Source organism: Silurus meridionalis, chromosome 15 (genome assembly GCF_014805685.1).
Source record: "Silurus meridionalis isolate SWU-2019-XX chromosome 15, ASM1480568v1, whole genome shotgun sequence".
In the NCBI taxonomy this organism is placed as follows: domain Eukaryota; kingdom Metazoa; phylum Chordata; class Actinopteri; order Siluriformes; family Siluridae; genus Silurus; species Silurus meridionalis.
Genome location: NC_060898.1, coordinates 18,156,607 through 18,174,108, shown reverse-complemented (window position 1 = coordinate 18,174,108; position 17,502 = coordinate 18,156,607). Strand labels below are relative to the sequence as shown.

At 36.9% G+C, this 17,502-nt stretch overlaps 1 non-coding gene across 1 annotated transcript; it reads left to right on the top strand.

The window, feature by feature from the left end:
- The first annotated feature begins 9,568 nt into the window (after positions 1-9,568).
- trnal-uaa lies at positions 9,569-9,651 on the top strand. The gene has a single exon. It is a non-coding gene; the product is annotated as a tRNA-Leu (tRNA).
- Positions 9,652-17,502: the final 7,851 nt, after the last annotated feature.

Sequence of the window (17,502 nt, the reverse complement as noted above, 5' to 3'; positions counted from 1 at the left end):
GGGGCAAACACACACACACACACACACACACACACACACGGAGAGAACACGAACAAACCGTGACAAAGACCCCACTATTTCTTACACGGTGTTATTTTATTTTTTTTGCGTGGGGGAAAAAACGTAACACTTTTCGCAGTGATGTTTATTTTTCTGTCGTTAGGTGCACGTGAACGCGTTGGCACGCTATTGTTCCGGCTGCGCGTGATCAGGAGCCGTTCCTCGCGCCTGGCGTTGCAGTTGCGCACAGCCTATGGACTCGAGCTGCACGGCGAGCAAAAAGTTGATATGGTCCTCATACCTCTTTAAGACCGAACTTTCTTTGAACACATTCATGTTTACAGTCAAACAATGTCAAACACACACGCACGTGGTTCCCCGGTGGCGCTATTAAAGCGCCCGGCTTTGCGGATTGCTCCGGTTTTGCGGGAAAATAAATCACCGAGCAACGTGCAATTAGAATGACGCATTTTATTATAATTATTATTAATTATTCTACCGTGGTTTTATTTATTTTTTTTATAAAAAATATGATTTACCAATATACGCAACCTGTTTGCATAATACGATAATTATGACGTAACAAAATTATGCAGATTTTAAAATATACATATGAAATATTTAAAATTAATTCTTTTTATTTTACGGTTTAATATTAGCGCTACTTGCAATAGATGATTTTCAAGAAGGTGCCCAAAGAGTTGGATAGTGTGTGTGTGTGTGTGTGTGAGGTGTTGCGTGATTGCACGAACGTGTCCACGCACACACAAGGGGTTTGGTTGATGATGTGCCGTTGTCCGTGCACTCTTTTCTCTCTCTCTCTCTCTCTCTCTGTCTCTCTCTCTCTCTCTCTCTCTGGTCTGTCTCCTCGGGTTGTCCTCTCCGCGCTGAGCTGGAGTCCACTCCGTCTCTTTGGAGTGGCCGCTCGGCTGGCAGGCGGCCAAGTCGAGTGTGGAAATGACACCGCCAGGGCGGCAGAGATTTTCCTTCATTTCTCTCCTTCCCGATCGCAGACGGGCTGACATTGGCTAGAAAGTGGAGCAGCTCGTCAGGGACAATCGATGCGAATCGATCGAGCCGCGCGGCTCGAGGCTTTCCGAGCTGGAAAATTACGAGAGAGAGAGGGAGAGAGAGAGAGAGAGAGAGAGAGAGAGAGCGAGAGAGAGAGAGGATGTTCTACCGAAAGCGGTGCATGCAACCTTTTTTTGCGCACAAACACCCGCCGCTCACAGCGCGTTTAAAGCCTGCGTTAATCTTCCATTGAATGCCTTCCGTTTCGTCTCACTGAACCGACACACACACACACACACACGCACACACTCTCGCACGCACACGCTCACACGCACACGCACAAACTTAAACGCGTCGGGATTTTTTTCTTTTGAAGAAAACATTTTGTTCCAGAAAAAAGGTTTAAGAATGCGTTAGTACTTCATATATTTCTAATAATATTTGTTCAGCTCATCAGTCCCTCTTGGTCTCTCACTCGTCCAACCTTCTATAGATAAAGTTTTGTCCTTGAGTATAGATCTCTTTCTGTAGTGTATCCTTGCTGTTTTACACACAGGTGCATTAGTGAGCACAGGTGAGGTGTAGTTTAATGTCATATGTCATAATCTCATATACATACAGTTTTGGGACACCTGCCTTTTCCTGCCATATATGGTTCTTTAAACTGTTACCACAAAGCTGGAGGCACACAATTGTATAGGATGTCTTTGGATGCTGTATAATAAAATTGTGTTCACTTTGGACCCCAAACCTGTTCCATCATGGTAATGCCCCTGTGCACAAAGCGAGCTCCATGATGATATGTTTTACATGGTTTGTAGAAGAGGATCTTGAGTGGCCTGCTATGGAGCTCTGATCTAAAACCAACTGAAAACCTGAAAAAAGAAAACATGAAAACACAAATGTCCGCAAGCACACACTAAAATCTAGTGAAAGCATTTTCCTAGAAGAGTGGGGGGAATTAGAAGAACAAGTTGGTAGTAAACGTGAAATGCGATGCTCAAAAAACACTTACTGTACTCATGACCAGGTGTCCGCAAACTTTTGGCAATATAGTGTGTGTCTCAGGTAGGCTACAGTAAGGGTTTTACAGTATCAGGTATGCTCAATCACTCAGGTGCTCTTGTATAGCACTTTGGCTTCCAGCGATGTGTTTTACGTAAAAGATTAGATTTTAGATTAGGATTAACGAAAAATATAGACAGGAGGTATAACATTAACCCTTAAAGTGTCCTTGACCTTTAATAAATAAGTTCTTTTATAATATAAAAAAAAAATGATGCTTCGTAAAACCATTTCTTTATTGAAAAATAAACTTTCAATTCAGTTTATTTTTATTTGTAGAGTGTTTTCAACAATAGACATAGTCTCAAAGCAGCTTTACAGAGATCAAGTGGTAATAAAAGAAATTTGTCCCTAATGAGTGAGCCAGTTACGACTGTGGCAAGGAAAAAGTCCCTGAGATGCATGAGAAAGGAACCTTCAGAGGCACCGGACTCAACAGGGAACACATCCTCATCTGAGTGGCACCGAATGTAAATTCATTACAGTTCCATCATTGTTAAGGTGTGCAGTGATAGATGATTCAATGCAACCTGTGTTCCTGAGCCATTGTAAATTATATATAAGAGCATAATGTAGTCTATAAAAGATTCCGTTTGGAGCTACTGGGATACTAAAAGAAAAGTTTTCTTACTTTTTTCTAGTTCTAAATGAATTTCCTTTTCGATATATTATACCATCATGCTATTATGATATAATTTTAGTTTTAAGGGATGATTATGTCTCAACAGTGGAATTATATTAATTATGTAAGTCTCTCTCTCTCTCTCTCTCTCTCTCTCTCTCTCTCTCTCTCTCTCTCTCTCTTTCACACATGCACACACATGATTAAAGACAGAAACACAGCAGCATTTATGATTTCTAATTTTTCTAATTAACTGTTTTAAACCCCTAAAGCCTAACTGGCTTCATGCTGTGTTTATTACACCCACGACTGTATTTCACATGTGCTGATGACGTTATAAGGATGTGTCAGCCAAGTGGGCTCAAATACAGAGCCAGATCCACGGGGTGTTTCACTCTGTGCGAAAAACTGACTTTGACCGAATCTACAGCTTGAGCTAGAAATAAATCAGCCTCAGCTTCTCACCTTCAAACCGTGTCTGAGGCCTACACGTTCTCACTCCCAACTCGTCACATATGGACGCGTTCATCAGGATCCCTCGGCGTCATTTATTGACGCTTTGGGTACCCTTTTGGCATCATTTTCCAACGTTCAGGGTTAGGGTTAGAGTTAGTGAGAACGGAAATCAGTGGGAGAGCTCGATAAATATGACCTCTGGGCAGTCTGCTTACCTAACACGTCAAATTTCAAAGCCTCAGAGTTCTATAGAAGTTTATGGGAATTCTTGCAGGTTTAAAAATGATGCCAAAGGGGTTAAAGTCTGTGGAAATCCCTGTAAAAGAATGACGTCGAAGGGGTACCCAGTGCGTCAAAAAGTGACGCCAAGGGATCCTGACAAACGCGTCCATGTGAAGAGTTGGAAGTGAGAACGTGTTTTATTCCACTTCCCAGGGCGGCTGCACTTAATTGAACTGGGAATAAGCTGATGTGGATGGCATAAATGAAATATGGCATATGATATCCTTCCTCTTTTTAACAACAATCGGGGGGCACTTAAATCTGTTAACCCATTTACATCAGCCTCTCTAGAAACATATTTACATTTTTTTCAAATGTTTGGTTTAAAACAGGTTTTAAAAAAGCTCAGTGTCAGCACCTCCTGTTATGTCATTGCATGTAAGAGGGATTATTTACTCTGAACCATTAATAATAAAATAACGTTTCTTTTTAGAATCATTCTACTTTTTCCCATTACCACCTAACCTAAACAAAACCTTATTTTTTTTTCTCATCAAACTCAAAGCAATACAGGTAGACCATACAGAGGCATCATTTTATATAAGTTTTATGTTTTATAAAAATAAAGTAAAAATAAAAAGAATAATAAAAAGAATAAAGTTGCATTGAGCTATGAATCATTTACATATAAGGCAGACGACCCTTGTCCAGACCAACTTAGAATTATTTAATTTATACAAACTGAGCAATTGCGGATTAGGTGCCTTGCCCAAGGGCTCACTAGTGGCAGCTTGGTGGTGCTGGGATTTGATCTTACAACCTTCCAACACATTAACCACAGAGTTACCACTTCCCGCAACCTATCTTCAAATAAATCAATCATAATGTAAGTCAAACTAAATTAAATGAAGGCATTAGGACAAGTGTGTGTGTGTGTGTGTGTGTGTGTGTGTGTGTGTGTGTGTGTGTGTGTGTGGTGGGGGTGGGGGTTAGGTCATGGGAACCAATTTGCAGACAAAGTAATATCTATGTCAATCTTCAATCTTAAAATCTAGTATTTTTAAGGTGTTATTTTAATAAATTTTCAGTTTTGATGTGTTGAGTTGAGAAAGCAAAGGTCATGAGTTTGCATTTCTTTCCAAATATTAGGCATGACAAGTGTTCACACATGGAGTAAGTGGCATTTGTTTGAATAGCATGTCACTGAAACAAACTGAAATCATTGAAACATTCTGAAATCATTTTCATGGCTGGATCAGGAAGCTGCTACAAGGTTAGGATAGACTTCCAAGGGAACATGGTGCACATCATACATGCCATTGATACCATCATTATTAACAATTTCACAAATACTGAAAGTGTGTTGCAGAGAGTGTTTTCCAGTCAGAAAAAGAAGCTGAGAAGCCTTAATCAATCACAAATCTTGACAAAAATCAGTTTAAATGATATCTAGCCATCTATGGTCCTCTGGAAGTCCTATTTGTTTTTGTTTGTATAGTACAAACTTAGTGACCTGTATCATGGACGCTCAACATAATCAAATGACAAATGGATTACAAACTTTTACTATTTAACAAAGACCAATATTCTTTTCACATAAGCTTTATTTAACAGAAGGTTAAATAACAGGCTGTCGTCTGGTGGATGTTTCATATTATGCAACTGTAAATTGTAAACTATAATACTTTGTTCTTTAATTAAATTTGTTTTCTTTTAACTTAATAATGGTAATTGTACCATTACATCTATATTAATAAAAGGAAGACTTATACTGGAAAATGTTTAGGTTTGGGCTAGTAACCATCCAGTTATCGATTATTTTCCTGTAACATTGTGTGTCATGTTTTATTCATTAAGTAAAATATACTGAAACTAAAAAAACACTGTAACCTTTCATAATTCCCAGTAGCTTTAAATTGGTTTCACTAAGGATACTTTTGGAAAGAATGATTTTGACAATAGATCTTTTATAATATGTATGTCATCCGTGCAGAACATGGCAGGATGCTAAATCCACTAAATCTCCATACAGAGAAGGTTTCTATTTACATGCGATTTCTGTATATTGTCCAATTACAATGTATGGAGAATAGGTTTTTAGGAATGATCACAGCAGATAACTTTCACATAAGATGCTTGGAAGGGAAAGAGAAAAAGGAAGGGAAGAGAATCAATGAAAAATTGGGTGCCCAAGGTTACACAAATCTATCAACGGTGAGATTTGATTATTCCTAGCAAATTAAAGGCCGCACAAATAGATACTAAAACTCTACATCATAAAGTTGACAGAGTTTGTTTCACAGCTGACGCTTTTTTTTTTGTGCTTTCTCACCAATGGAAGCTAGATGCAGCCTCTCATGAGGGGAAAACATTGGACACGCATTGCTTGCTAAAATCCCCGGAGCGTCTCCATTTCCCGGCCAGGCCTCACCGTGTCTTACATTAAGCAGACGTCCGTCTGCGCGTCCTCTTTTAGCTTTTCAAAATCACTTCCATGCCTAAGTGGCCGGCCGCTCTCTGTGCTCTCCGGGAGGGGGGGAGGGAGGCAGAAAAACAGTTGGCGTGGACTGCTGCACTGTTGACGCCATTTTTAGTCACTGTTTACCGTAGACCTGAACGGCCTGAATGGTTACCACGGCCTGCTTCAATAGAACACATCAAGTGACTCTATAAATGGTCACACTGATTGTGGATACTCGCCCTGTTTCATGACCTCAGTCGCCTTTTTGTGTCTTTCTCTTTTGTTCCCTTTACTTATCTATCTATCTATCTATCTATCTATCTATCTATCTATCTATCTATCTATCTATCTATCTATCTATCTATCTATCTATCTATCTATCTATCTATCTATGTCTGTCTGTTATACTTTTCACTCCAACAAAATACTGATGGCACAAAGCCAAGAACCGCTGACGTCAGCAGCTCAGAGAAGGAAATTACCACTTCGTAGGCAATTACGACTGAGCTCTATCGCTAATGCTAATGGGTTTAGCCTGTAAACCCCCAGGACTCACTGGTGTGTTGACACGTTATTCTCACTTTCATATCTAAACCTACCTTTTAACTTCCTTTCCAGTAGTTAGAGGATAATTCATGGTAGCAAATAAGAATATGTTCTTCTTGTACATAATCAATGTCTATGACTGGGCCTTTATCCTGTGTACAGATGCAAACTGATTTAAAAGCAGGACTATTTAGTCAGGGGAGAAAAAGTACTGAATAATACGATGAGCTGCAGTGAATCATCCTGACAATCCTGTAATAGTAATTCACAGCCAGGGGTGTCGGGTCGGAATTGGCGGGTAATCAAAAGTCATCATGGTCTAAGTTTATACATGAAAGAAGTCCATTGCTTCGTGACTGGTAGAAGCCAGCAGCCAATTAGATGTGAGAGAGGGTATGAAAGTGCAAAGAAAGCAAACTGAAGTGTGAAAGGTCAATAGTATGCTGTTAGAGCAGAAAAAAAGATTCAGAATTGATAGAGTCTAAGCATTTTTTTATCCTCAATTTGGTGGGAAGCTAAAACTTATTAATCAATAAGAAATATAAAAAATTATTGATGCTAATTACTATTTACACTGTATTTAAGCTGCCTAGCTATAGTAAGCTTTGTCTAACATTGCCAAAGATGCACCGAGCCTCAAAGAATGACCCTACATTCAAATTCCTGTCCAATGTGTTCAATAAAGAGACATTAATTTAGTGTTTTTGGCAAAGTATTCAGAATCCATGCTTAATAACAGAGGAAAGGCTTTAGCTTTTTGGTTATTTTTTAATTTTCAGAAACCCAAAAAGCATTTTTTTTTTTAATGACATGAAGTTTTTTTGTTTGTGAGGGAAAGACTGCTAATGGTATAAGTGAAACTTGTTTCATGGAAATTCAGTTCTTTAAGAAATATAAAATGCTTGCATTAGCAGGGGGAATAAAAATACTGTTAGGACTTTGGTTTGCCTCTGATTCCCATCACTCTGTCACTCACTGTTGATTGTTTTCCTAATCCCCTTATAATTCCATAATTCCACTTTATAATACTAAACCTGTCTAAAATCTTTTATTTGAGGTAATTTTATCTGTAGAATTTTATGCCAGCTATGACATGTGTCTTGTTCATAATGACAAAATTCACTAATAAAGCAGCAATAAGGAACGTGAGTCCGAGACCTTCAGGTTTAAACAACCCTTTAAATTATTTTTGACTTTACTCAGCCGCTTTACCCTTAGATTAAGGCAAGTGTTGAAGTTATAGTGGAAACATCTTATATTACATATAAGGTCTCATTAATGATCTCTGTTTAGATGAGGGAATCATTTAGAATGATTGGCTGAAAATGATTCCACCTGAAGCATAAGTCTGAGCGTGTCTAATTGTGACTCCCTCCAAAAACTTATTAGTTTTTTTTTTTTTTTTTTGCTGGTTTAAATGCTGATGACTAATCTTGAACCATTACACACTTTACCCCTATAAAAAAACATGACAAAATACTCCTGGCCCAGAGCCAAAACTGATGACATCAGCAGTTTGGAGAAGGAAATTACCACTTTCCTGGCAATTACAACTAAGCTATATCTATAATGCTAATGGAATTACTTTTTAAACTCGCAGGATTAGTGGCACAGTTACACTTTAATCTCACCTTTGTAACTCGTTTTTTCTTTTACTTATTAAAGATTTTAAAGTAGTAAATAAATAATGTGCTTTAGTAATAACAATGATAAAAAATTTTCTAACGGATATCAAATACACATACTCTTAATGGACAAAAGTTTTGGGACACATGACATTCCAGCCATATGTGATTCTTCCCTAAACTGTTACCATGAAGTTAAATACATACATTTCAAGACATTTTTGGATTACATTTCCCTTTAACTCAAAACTGGGAGAGCAAACCTGTTCCAGCATGACAATGCCCCTGTGCAAAAATCCAGCTCAATGTATATGTTTTACATATCTTTTAGAGTGAATTTTTTTTTTTGAGTGGCCTGCTTTAGAGCTCTAACCTAAACTCTATTAAACACCTTTGGGATAAATTGGAGTGCTGACTGCACCCCAGGCCCCCTCACCTCACCTACATCAGTACCTGACCTTACTAACACCCATGTGGATGAATGAGCACAAATCTCCATGCGCACACTCCAAAATCCAGTGAAACATCTTCCCAGAAGAGTGGAGGTTTTTATAACAGCAAATGGGGACTAAATATGAAATGAGAAATTCTTTTTTTTTTTTTTACATTTATTAATGAACATCTTGATGCAAATTGCATCAGAAACCCAGAGCAGAAAAGGTTCACTGCTTTCCCAAACAGGCAAATGAAACAGAATCCTAACAGAATGTCACTTTCTTACCACTAATGCATTTCATAACAAAAAATAACTTTTTATTTGCACTGGTGAAATAGGAGAGTCAATATCTTTTATGAATTGGGTATAAAATCAACACACAGCCAGAAAACATTAAATCTTCCCTTTAGTAGTTGCTTTATGTCACCCATAACCTATGCATTTGAGTTATCATAAAACATGCAATGCAAAATGCTATCTTACAGCGCACTTAGGAGATCCGATAATCAGTTATCTGATCGTAAAGAGCAAGCATGCATCGGTTTCACAATCAATATACTTATTCATCATTTTCACATTTGGCATATCTGAAGGATCCAACTCACGCCAATGTGGGTTTCAATTTGCTTTAAAGAAATGCTTCATTTGCATTTAGAATCCATGTTAATCAATATCCATAACATCAATAACTACAGCAAGTAAAAAATCTTAAGTAATAAATATGAGGTAAATAACCTTAATTTTAAACACTCGAATGGCAAACCAAATAATAGGTTATGATGATGTTTAGTGTGATATTCACTCTGTGTTATTGTATAGTGTGTATGTGCTGTTTTTACACAACTGTGTTTTCTCAATTGCCCAAGACAAATTTCTTCCTAGGGAGACAATAAAGATTAATTGAATGTAATGTTTTATTGTGAGAATTTGCAGGGGTGGAACTTCATCAGATTAGACCTATTGGGATTGGTGATTGGATATCATGACATTTTTTGATTACATCATGTTAGTTAGTTACTTTTATTTTTCACAAAAACAACACATACATAAATAAAAACAAAAGAAAAATCTACATTCACAAAATCCATTTTGTTTAGAATTCGTAAATGGAGTGTTGTCTGTCAACCAGGATGGCCGAGTGGTTAAGGCGTTGGACTTAAGATCCAATGGACATGTGTCTGCGTGGGTTCGAGCCCCACTCCTGGTAAAAGCTTTAGCTGAAGGTTATAGAAAGGTTTCTAGCAGACACCTTCAGAAATTATATAGGAGTCATTAAGATGTCTCTTTTCTAAAGTTGATCAGTCACACCATGACGTTATGGGAAAGAGTATTGGAAGCCAGGCTGAGAGAAGAGGTGACCATTTGTGAGCAGCAGTATGGTTTCATGCCAAGGAAGAGCACCACAGACGCATTATTCGCTTTGAGAATGTTGATGGAGTATAGAGAAGGTCAGAAGGAGTTGCATTGTGTGTTTGTGGATTTAGAGAAAGCGTACGACAGGGTGGAGAGAGGAGTTGTGGTATTGTATGAGGAAGTCAGGTGTGTCAGAGAAGTATGTGAGGGTTGTGCAGGACATGTATGAGGACAGTGTGACAGCAGTGAAGTGTGCAGTAGGAACGACAGACTGGTTCAAGGTAAAGGTTGGACTGCATCAAGGATCGGCTCTGAACCCTTTCCTGTTTGCATTGGTGATGGACAGGTTGACGGACGAGGACTATGATGTTTGCGAATGATATTGTGATTTGTAGTGAGAGTAGTGAGCAGGTTAATAAGAGCCTGGAGAGGTGGAGGTATGTGCTGGAGAAAAGGGGAATGAAAGTCAGTAGGAGTACATGTGTATGAATGAGAGGTACAGAGAGTATGAGAGTATTGACTAAAAGACAGGAGGTGGAGCTGGAGGTAGCAGAGCTGAAGATGTTGAGGTTTTTGTTGGGATTGACGAGGATGAACAGGATTAGAAACAAGTTTATTAGAGGAACAGCACATGTAGAAGGTGAGGAAGGTGCAATTTAGATGGTTTGGACATGTGCAGAGGAGGGACATGGCGTATATCAGTAGGAGAATGCTGAGGATGGAGCCACCAGGACGGAGGAAAAGAGGAAGGCCAAAGAAGAGGTTTATGGATGTGGTGAGGGAGGACATGCAGGTGGTTGGAGTGAAAGAGACAGATGTAGAGGGCAGGGGGTTATGGAGATGGATGACATTTGGGGTCCGCTGTGGCGACCCCAAATGGGAGAAGCCGAAAGAAGAAGAAGAAGAAGATTAAGATGCCTTCTTCTATCAAGTTAAATGTGCTCCTGAGCAAGCAGAAATCCTGTCCCCTTCTTCTTTCTGGACTTGTCCTACCTCTGGGTGGAGTTATTTTAAATTGGAGACCACTCCTGCTTCTGAAGATGGTTTCACATGAAAAGTATAAAGATCCATAATTTTTACTGAGAAGGGTTCAAATTAAGAACCACAAACATGAATTTGGACTGCAATTAATATAAAGTCTGTTACAATGGTTTAGGACTAGACTTGCCATGGACAGTTTTTGCTTTGAATTATCAGTTAATTAACATCAACAATGATGGAATTATAACAAATAGACATTATGTGTCACCCAGATTAGATTCTAAGGCTGGTTCCTCAAGCTCTTCCTCTTACCATTTTAGGGAGTTTTTCCTTGCCACAGTTACCCCTGGCTTGCTCATTGGGATAAAACTATAAGACGTTTTATATATAGACTGACATACAGTATACAGACCTATATAGATTGATTCATATATTTTAAATTTATATTTGTGATCTATTTATTTCTGTAAAACTGCTTTGGGACAATTAATTTAATTTAATTTAATTTAATTTAATTTAATTTAATTTAATTTAATTTAATTTAATTTAATCAAATCAAATCAAATCAAACTGAACTGAATAAATTTCAATTTAATTCCATTTAATTCAATTCAGTTCAATCAAATCAAATCGAATCGGATCGAATTAAATTAAACTGAATGAAATGTATTTAAACTAATTCAAGCAAACCTTCAGGGAACTTATACTTAGTGAATTCAGTGCTACTGATTATGACCAGGATTCAGTACTTACTGATGAACAATACTTATACTGTACAGTAAAATCTGCATGAATAAAGACATTGCAGGTGTGAATTTGGATGGCTTTGGTTAAGGTGTTGAGCTTGTCGTATAGTATGTAAAGTAAAGTTTGTCATAATAAAAGTACATCAAACTTGTTTTTAAACTGACAGCCTCAAAAGTTTGTCTTTGCACCTTGGGACAGAATCTTGGCTTTAGATTAACATTATATATGATATATAACTAGAATAAGGGTCACTATTAAATTATCATACAGATTGTTTGTATGTCAAAAAACACAAATTAACATTATAGTCTTTTTTATGTCAATGAATCAGTGACATTATTATAACAACCAAAAAATGACACAAAAATACATAAAAACAGTATACAAATCTATAAACATTCACATACTGTAATATGAAATTCTGTAATTATATCTTATTTTAAAGTGAACCAGCAACCCATTGCTTTATTTTTACTTACTGAGGAATAGGTATAGAACCAATATTCATTAGTACTTAATAATAGTGATGTAAAGTAAAACCACTCACTCAATCCTGCTTAGTTTTCTTACAGTTACTTATGAGTATCTTACAGTTACCCATAAAATTGCCACCTTAAGCTTTTTTAATCTATATGTTATAGGTTAATCCTAGGCTTATCTCATCCTCCATCATACCGGTGCTCTGCTGCATGTTTCTTTACAGCTAAACCTTACACTGACTATCTATATATACATTAAGTAAGTTAAGAGGAGGACCGCTTTTATTGAGAAAATATTCTCTAAATGTCATTAAAAAAAGTGTCACTGAGCTCACTGATACACAATCATTCTTTTTTTATTTGTTAATTAGTTAATCATATCTAATGTCTTTATTTCTACTTACAGCACCTTGAAAAAAACTCAGTTTCGATTGTTTTTGTATATTGTTATATTCACCTCCTTAGTTTGGATATATTTCCCACTTGCCTGACACATACACCATTTTCTTTTAGTTTTACTTTTCTCCAATGCCCAAGCCATAGTAGACGCGTGAACGCAGCGGAGTGTCATTTCTGACACCTTGGGCCTGGGATGTGTGAAATTCCACAGGTACACAACGCTACGCACATGGCGCTCAGCTGCAGGTGAAAAGTGTAAAGGTGGCAATGGATTTGACAAGCGTACTTGCAAGAAGCTACGTGGGAGACATTTAATGGAGAAGCACAAGTTTGGTTCCATAGTCAGGTGAGTTCATGCAGGCTTACAGTAGGTGCAGTGAACTCGACCATTATTATGCGGTCAAAAGGAAAATTGAGTTTTTTAGGTTGTACACCTGTATAAAATCTATAATAAAGATAAAGGTTGTTGCTTAGAACATCACAGCAAATCTCAAGTCATATATATTTGGTTTAAGGTTATTTCAGCTTTTTTCAATTGAATTACCATTTGTATTAGGGATGTACCAAGTTGATCCTCAGTATCAATATCATTGGTCTGAAACATATTCTTAGATCGGAAACTTATTATTATCAGGTTACATGTCGGTCCACCAACAGAGTTCTCTTAATGCTGTGAATAAAAATGAAGCAACACCAAAGAAACAAATTATCCTAAAGTACTTGCCACCACACCTGTGATGTTTTGCATTACTTTGCAACAGAAGCTTGTGAAGTTGCTAAAAGCTTGCTTGTTTTTGCAAAGGCATGTAGCTTTGTTAGAATCATTCTGCGTTAAGTATTTATATAGCTGAAAGAAACGTACATCTTTCAAAAATTTAAGGTTTGATATTAGAAATATAATATGTGTCACAACATCACTATGAACTTTATTATACAAGTTGACAAAATGGAACATTTGAATACATCTGAGAAAAAGAAAGAATTACAATCATAGCCACCTGAGAGCAAATAGTTGTCTTGATAGCCTGCATTTTATAAGCAAGCCAATTGCAAGCAAGCCAATTGTTTTATCCATTAAATTACAGGAAATACATGAGATGATGCATTCTTTAAATAAAAAAAATATTTAAGGTACATCATTTAGGGTTCAAATCCTAGCCACACCCTGTCTGTGCAACGTTTGTCAGAGTAATCTCTCTCAGTGCTTTAAAGGTTTTCTTACCCAGTCCAAAGACATTCATTTAAAGCTATTTGGCATTTCCAAATTATTTGTAGAACATGGTGGTAAATGCAATGGACTGGCATTCTGTCTAGGGTATCCCAATCATTGTAACCCCAAGGAATCGAGACCCTGTGTAGGATTTAGTCAAGTCAAGTCAAGTTAAGTCAAGTAGCCTTTATTGTCATTCCTAGCATATGTAGCACAATACACAGTTAAATGAAACAACGTTTCCACAGGACCAAGGTGCTACATTAGACAACATAAATGAACAAAACGAACAAAGAACTACACAGAACTACAACTAACAACAATAGGTGCACATTCGCAAAATTTCCTGCAACAAAACAAAAGCCAACATGAGGCAAGGAGACAGTAAACTCATTAACGGTCTAAACAGTAACAAAGGGACACTGGAGCACCGACCAGTATGGTACAAAAGGTTGTGCACATGGATTGCCGTATTAAGAAGTAGAAAATATATATAAAGAAGTAGAAAAAAGAAAATGTATTAAAATGGTAATGCTCCACCTTGCTTTTGGAGATAAAATGATCTGAAGTGCATATCAATGATTCCCCAAATCATGTACATATAAATGTACTTACTGTGAATACAGTTCGTTTATAAACTAGCATTTTCTTCAGTGTACCATCCATGATTTAACAACAGAAATATTGATCGTCAGTGCTGCCAGCTTTACTATTATCTGCAGGAAATTGGTGCAGTAGATAGACAGTTCATGACCACTTGATTCTTGGGAGCTGAGACTTTTCTCATATAGATACAGACACAGTCATTGGTAGCATTTATGTTATTTCTTTCAGAGCTTGGCCATGAATCAGCACTTTGCACTAATAAAAAAGGCAAACATGACTGTTTTCTTGTGTAACTGTATTATTAAAAACAACATTGGTATTAGTTTTTTTCCCCATCCTTAAAGTCTTGTATTGAAAATATTCTTTGCATCCTTAGTGTATACTTTCATGTTATTTGCTTAATAAAGAATTTCTGGAACTCTTTCTGAAAGCCAACTTCTTTGTTGCAGGACTCTTACAATCAGGACTTTGAATTTGGAAAACACAAAACTGTACATGATGAAGGATTCCCCGGAAGATGTCATAGAAGCTCCAGCAGAAAAGAACCATTAACTTAAATGATCACTATAAGAGGTCATGACTATTTCTAAACCAGAATGAATTTGGATTCTGAATATGAGGTGGTATAAAAATTTTTTGGAGATTAATGCAGTTAACTGGTGCTTTTCTGACCCTGTTATCACGTCTGCGATGTCCTCATAAACAGCAAGTAAGAACAAGGAGCGAACATGAAATTCTGCGTAAAACTGGGCAGATCTGCCACAGAGATGTTTAACATGACATCCATTTGACATACAGAGATGCTGCAATGAGTCGTTTGAGATGTTCTGAGGCACGTGCGCTTCAAGAGCTGAACAACTGGAATCACTGGAAGACGATAAGAGATCAGGAAGGTGTAGGCAGGCTTGGATAACTCAAAAAAAGCTATTTATTTTCCCATCAGTACTTACTTCACTGTCCTGTTTTTTATTTTGTGAAACAAACCCACATGGTTCCCTATTTGAATTATCCTCCTGAAATTCCCAGAACATGCGTTAGCCCAAGTTAAAGGCCCCAAGAGTGGCAGCTTGGCAATTCTGGTGCTTGAACCCCTCACCTTCTTACCAGCAGTGGTGGACAGTAACAAAGTAAATATAATTAATTACTGTAATTAATTAGTTTTTTTTGAATATCTGTACTTTACTGAATTGTTTCCATTTGGGGAGACTTTTACTTTAACTTTATATTTAACTTTAACTGCATTGTGCAAAATCAGTCATTCCTTTTTATTTATGAGTGAATAAAAACTTAACTGCTCAAGCACACAGCAAGGCACCAATCAGGGTTAATATAGTTTTAATAATAGATCGGTGTGCTAACAGTAAAATTACAGTCTTTTCACAAAAACTGAGTTGATTAAGCAAGGGTTTTGTAAGAATAATTATAATATGAACATTATAGCCATTACAAATCATAATACTTTGAATACTTAAGCACATTTAAAGGCAAATACTTTTGTACTTTTACTCTAATGAAAGTTTAAAGGGAGCAATTTTACTTTTACTGGAGTAATATTTGACCTAGTGTATCTTTACTTTAACTCAAGTACATGGTTTGTGTACTTCATCCACCACTAATAATTATATAATTAATAATAATATAAAAATAAAAGAAAATAATAATAACCAACATATTTCTGTCCACCTACAGCTCATATTAGAAGCACTAAAGGAAAATCTGTTGTTAAACTGTTGTTATATAGCAGGATGTATTTAACTAGCATTTGGCTGGTGACCTGGAAAAACCCTCATTTTCTATTATACAGATATTTTCAACAGACATTCCTGATCTTAAATACATTTTTCTGTTATTTGAATTTCATCCAAAAATAAAGTTGTGCTATTTGTAAAAAATCTGATTACCTCAAAGAATTGAAGTAGAAAATTGTATTTAAGGATTTCATTTTGATCATGGACATTTTGATTTGATTAGCCTTATGCCTGTTTCACTGTGGCATGTAGCCATTCAACTTGATCAAATCCTGACATTCACTGGGTCAGAAAAGCACACTCAGCAAGCTTTTAAACATCTTCAATCAGACCGACTGTGTTTACCTCACCTTCATTTGGTATATCCTTCTCCACTGAGAGCCAAAGAAATCGAAACAATAAATACAATACGTTCTTAAATTTAAGGTGTAAGTTATTACCATAAAAAACTTTTGTCATATATGAAGGAAGCGACAAAGAAAAAACGACAGAGGACTAAAATATTAAATGACATGAAACATAGACCTAACTTTAAACCTGAACATGAACAAAACCAACATGAAACAACAACTACCTTGGACAGACAAATCAAAAACAAAGAGTGCAATGAGCCATGAGTACACACACACACACACACACACACACACACACACACACACACACACACACACACATGCACACACAAACGCAAAGGCTAATTACCATTCATGTGGAGCATCATTTGACTTGACATTTGACAGTGCACTGGGTTGTGGGAAACATAGTATCTGTTTATAATCCTGACAGAAATACTAATTCTACTACTGCTAGCCACAGCAACATCCAACAGGTTTTCCCTGACTGTCGAACTTGTTGAACTCAGTCCTAGCTGTCCTAGCAGAATCCTTTCCTAACTGTCTGTCCACACAGACAATTAAATTGTATTACAAATCTTTTCACTTTAACACTTTCAGAGATCTAATAAAAGCATTTCTAGCCCACTTCACAAGCTAAAATACTGCAGCAGGTTGTTCAAGTTCAAGTTTATTTCTATAGCGATTTTCACAATGTACACTGTCTCAAAGCAGCTTTAAAGAACTTAAGAATTAAAGTGAATTATGTGTATTTATCCCTAATGAGCAAGCCTAAAAATGAGCAAGCCTAAAAAACAAAGTTATTAAATAAGATTACAAATATTTTTGTACTGTCCTGCTTTTCCCCAAAATAACCTTTCATTATTGACTATAAGACTATCCTTACTACTGACCTCTGATGATGAGTTTGACTTGAATACTAGCTGTGCATAAAAAATGTAATATGTGAGCTTCCTGTCCACCAGGATGGACAACTGGCTAAGCTGTTGGACCGATTGGATTCATGCCTGTGTTGGTTTGAACGAATGGCTGTAGTTAAGGCATTGGACTTAAGATCCAAGTGTGCTAAATTGTGCTAAATTATGCTAATGTCATAAAGTGCATATATACGTACATTATGAAAGTGTAGCAAACTTATTATGAAAGTGCACAGCCTCAAATGCTTGTCTATGTATCTTTTGA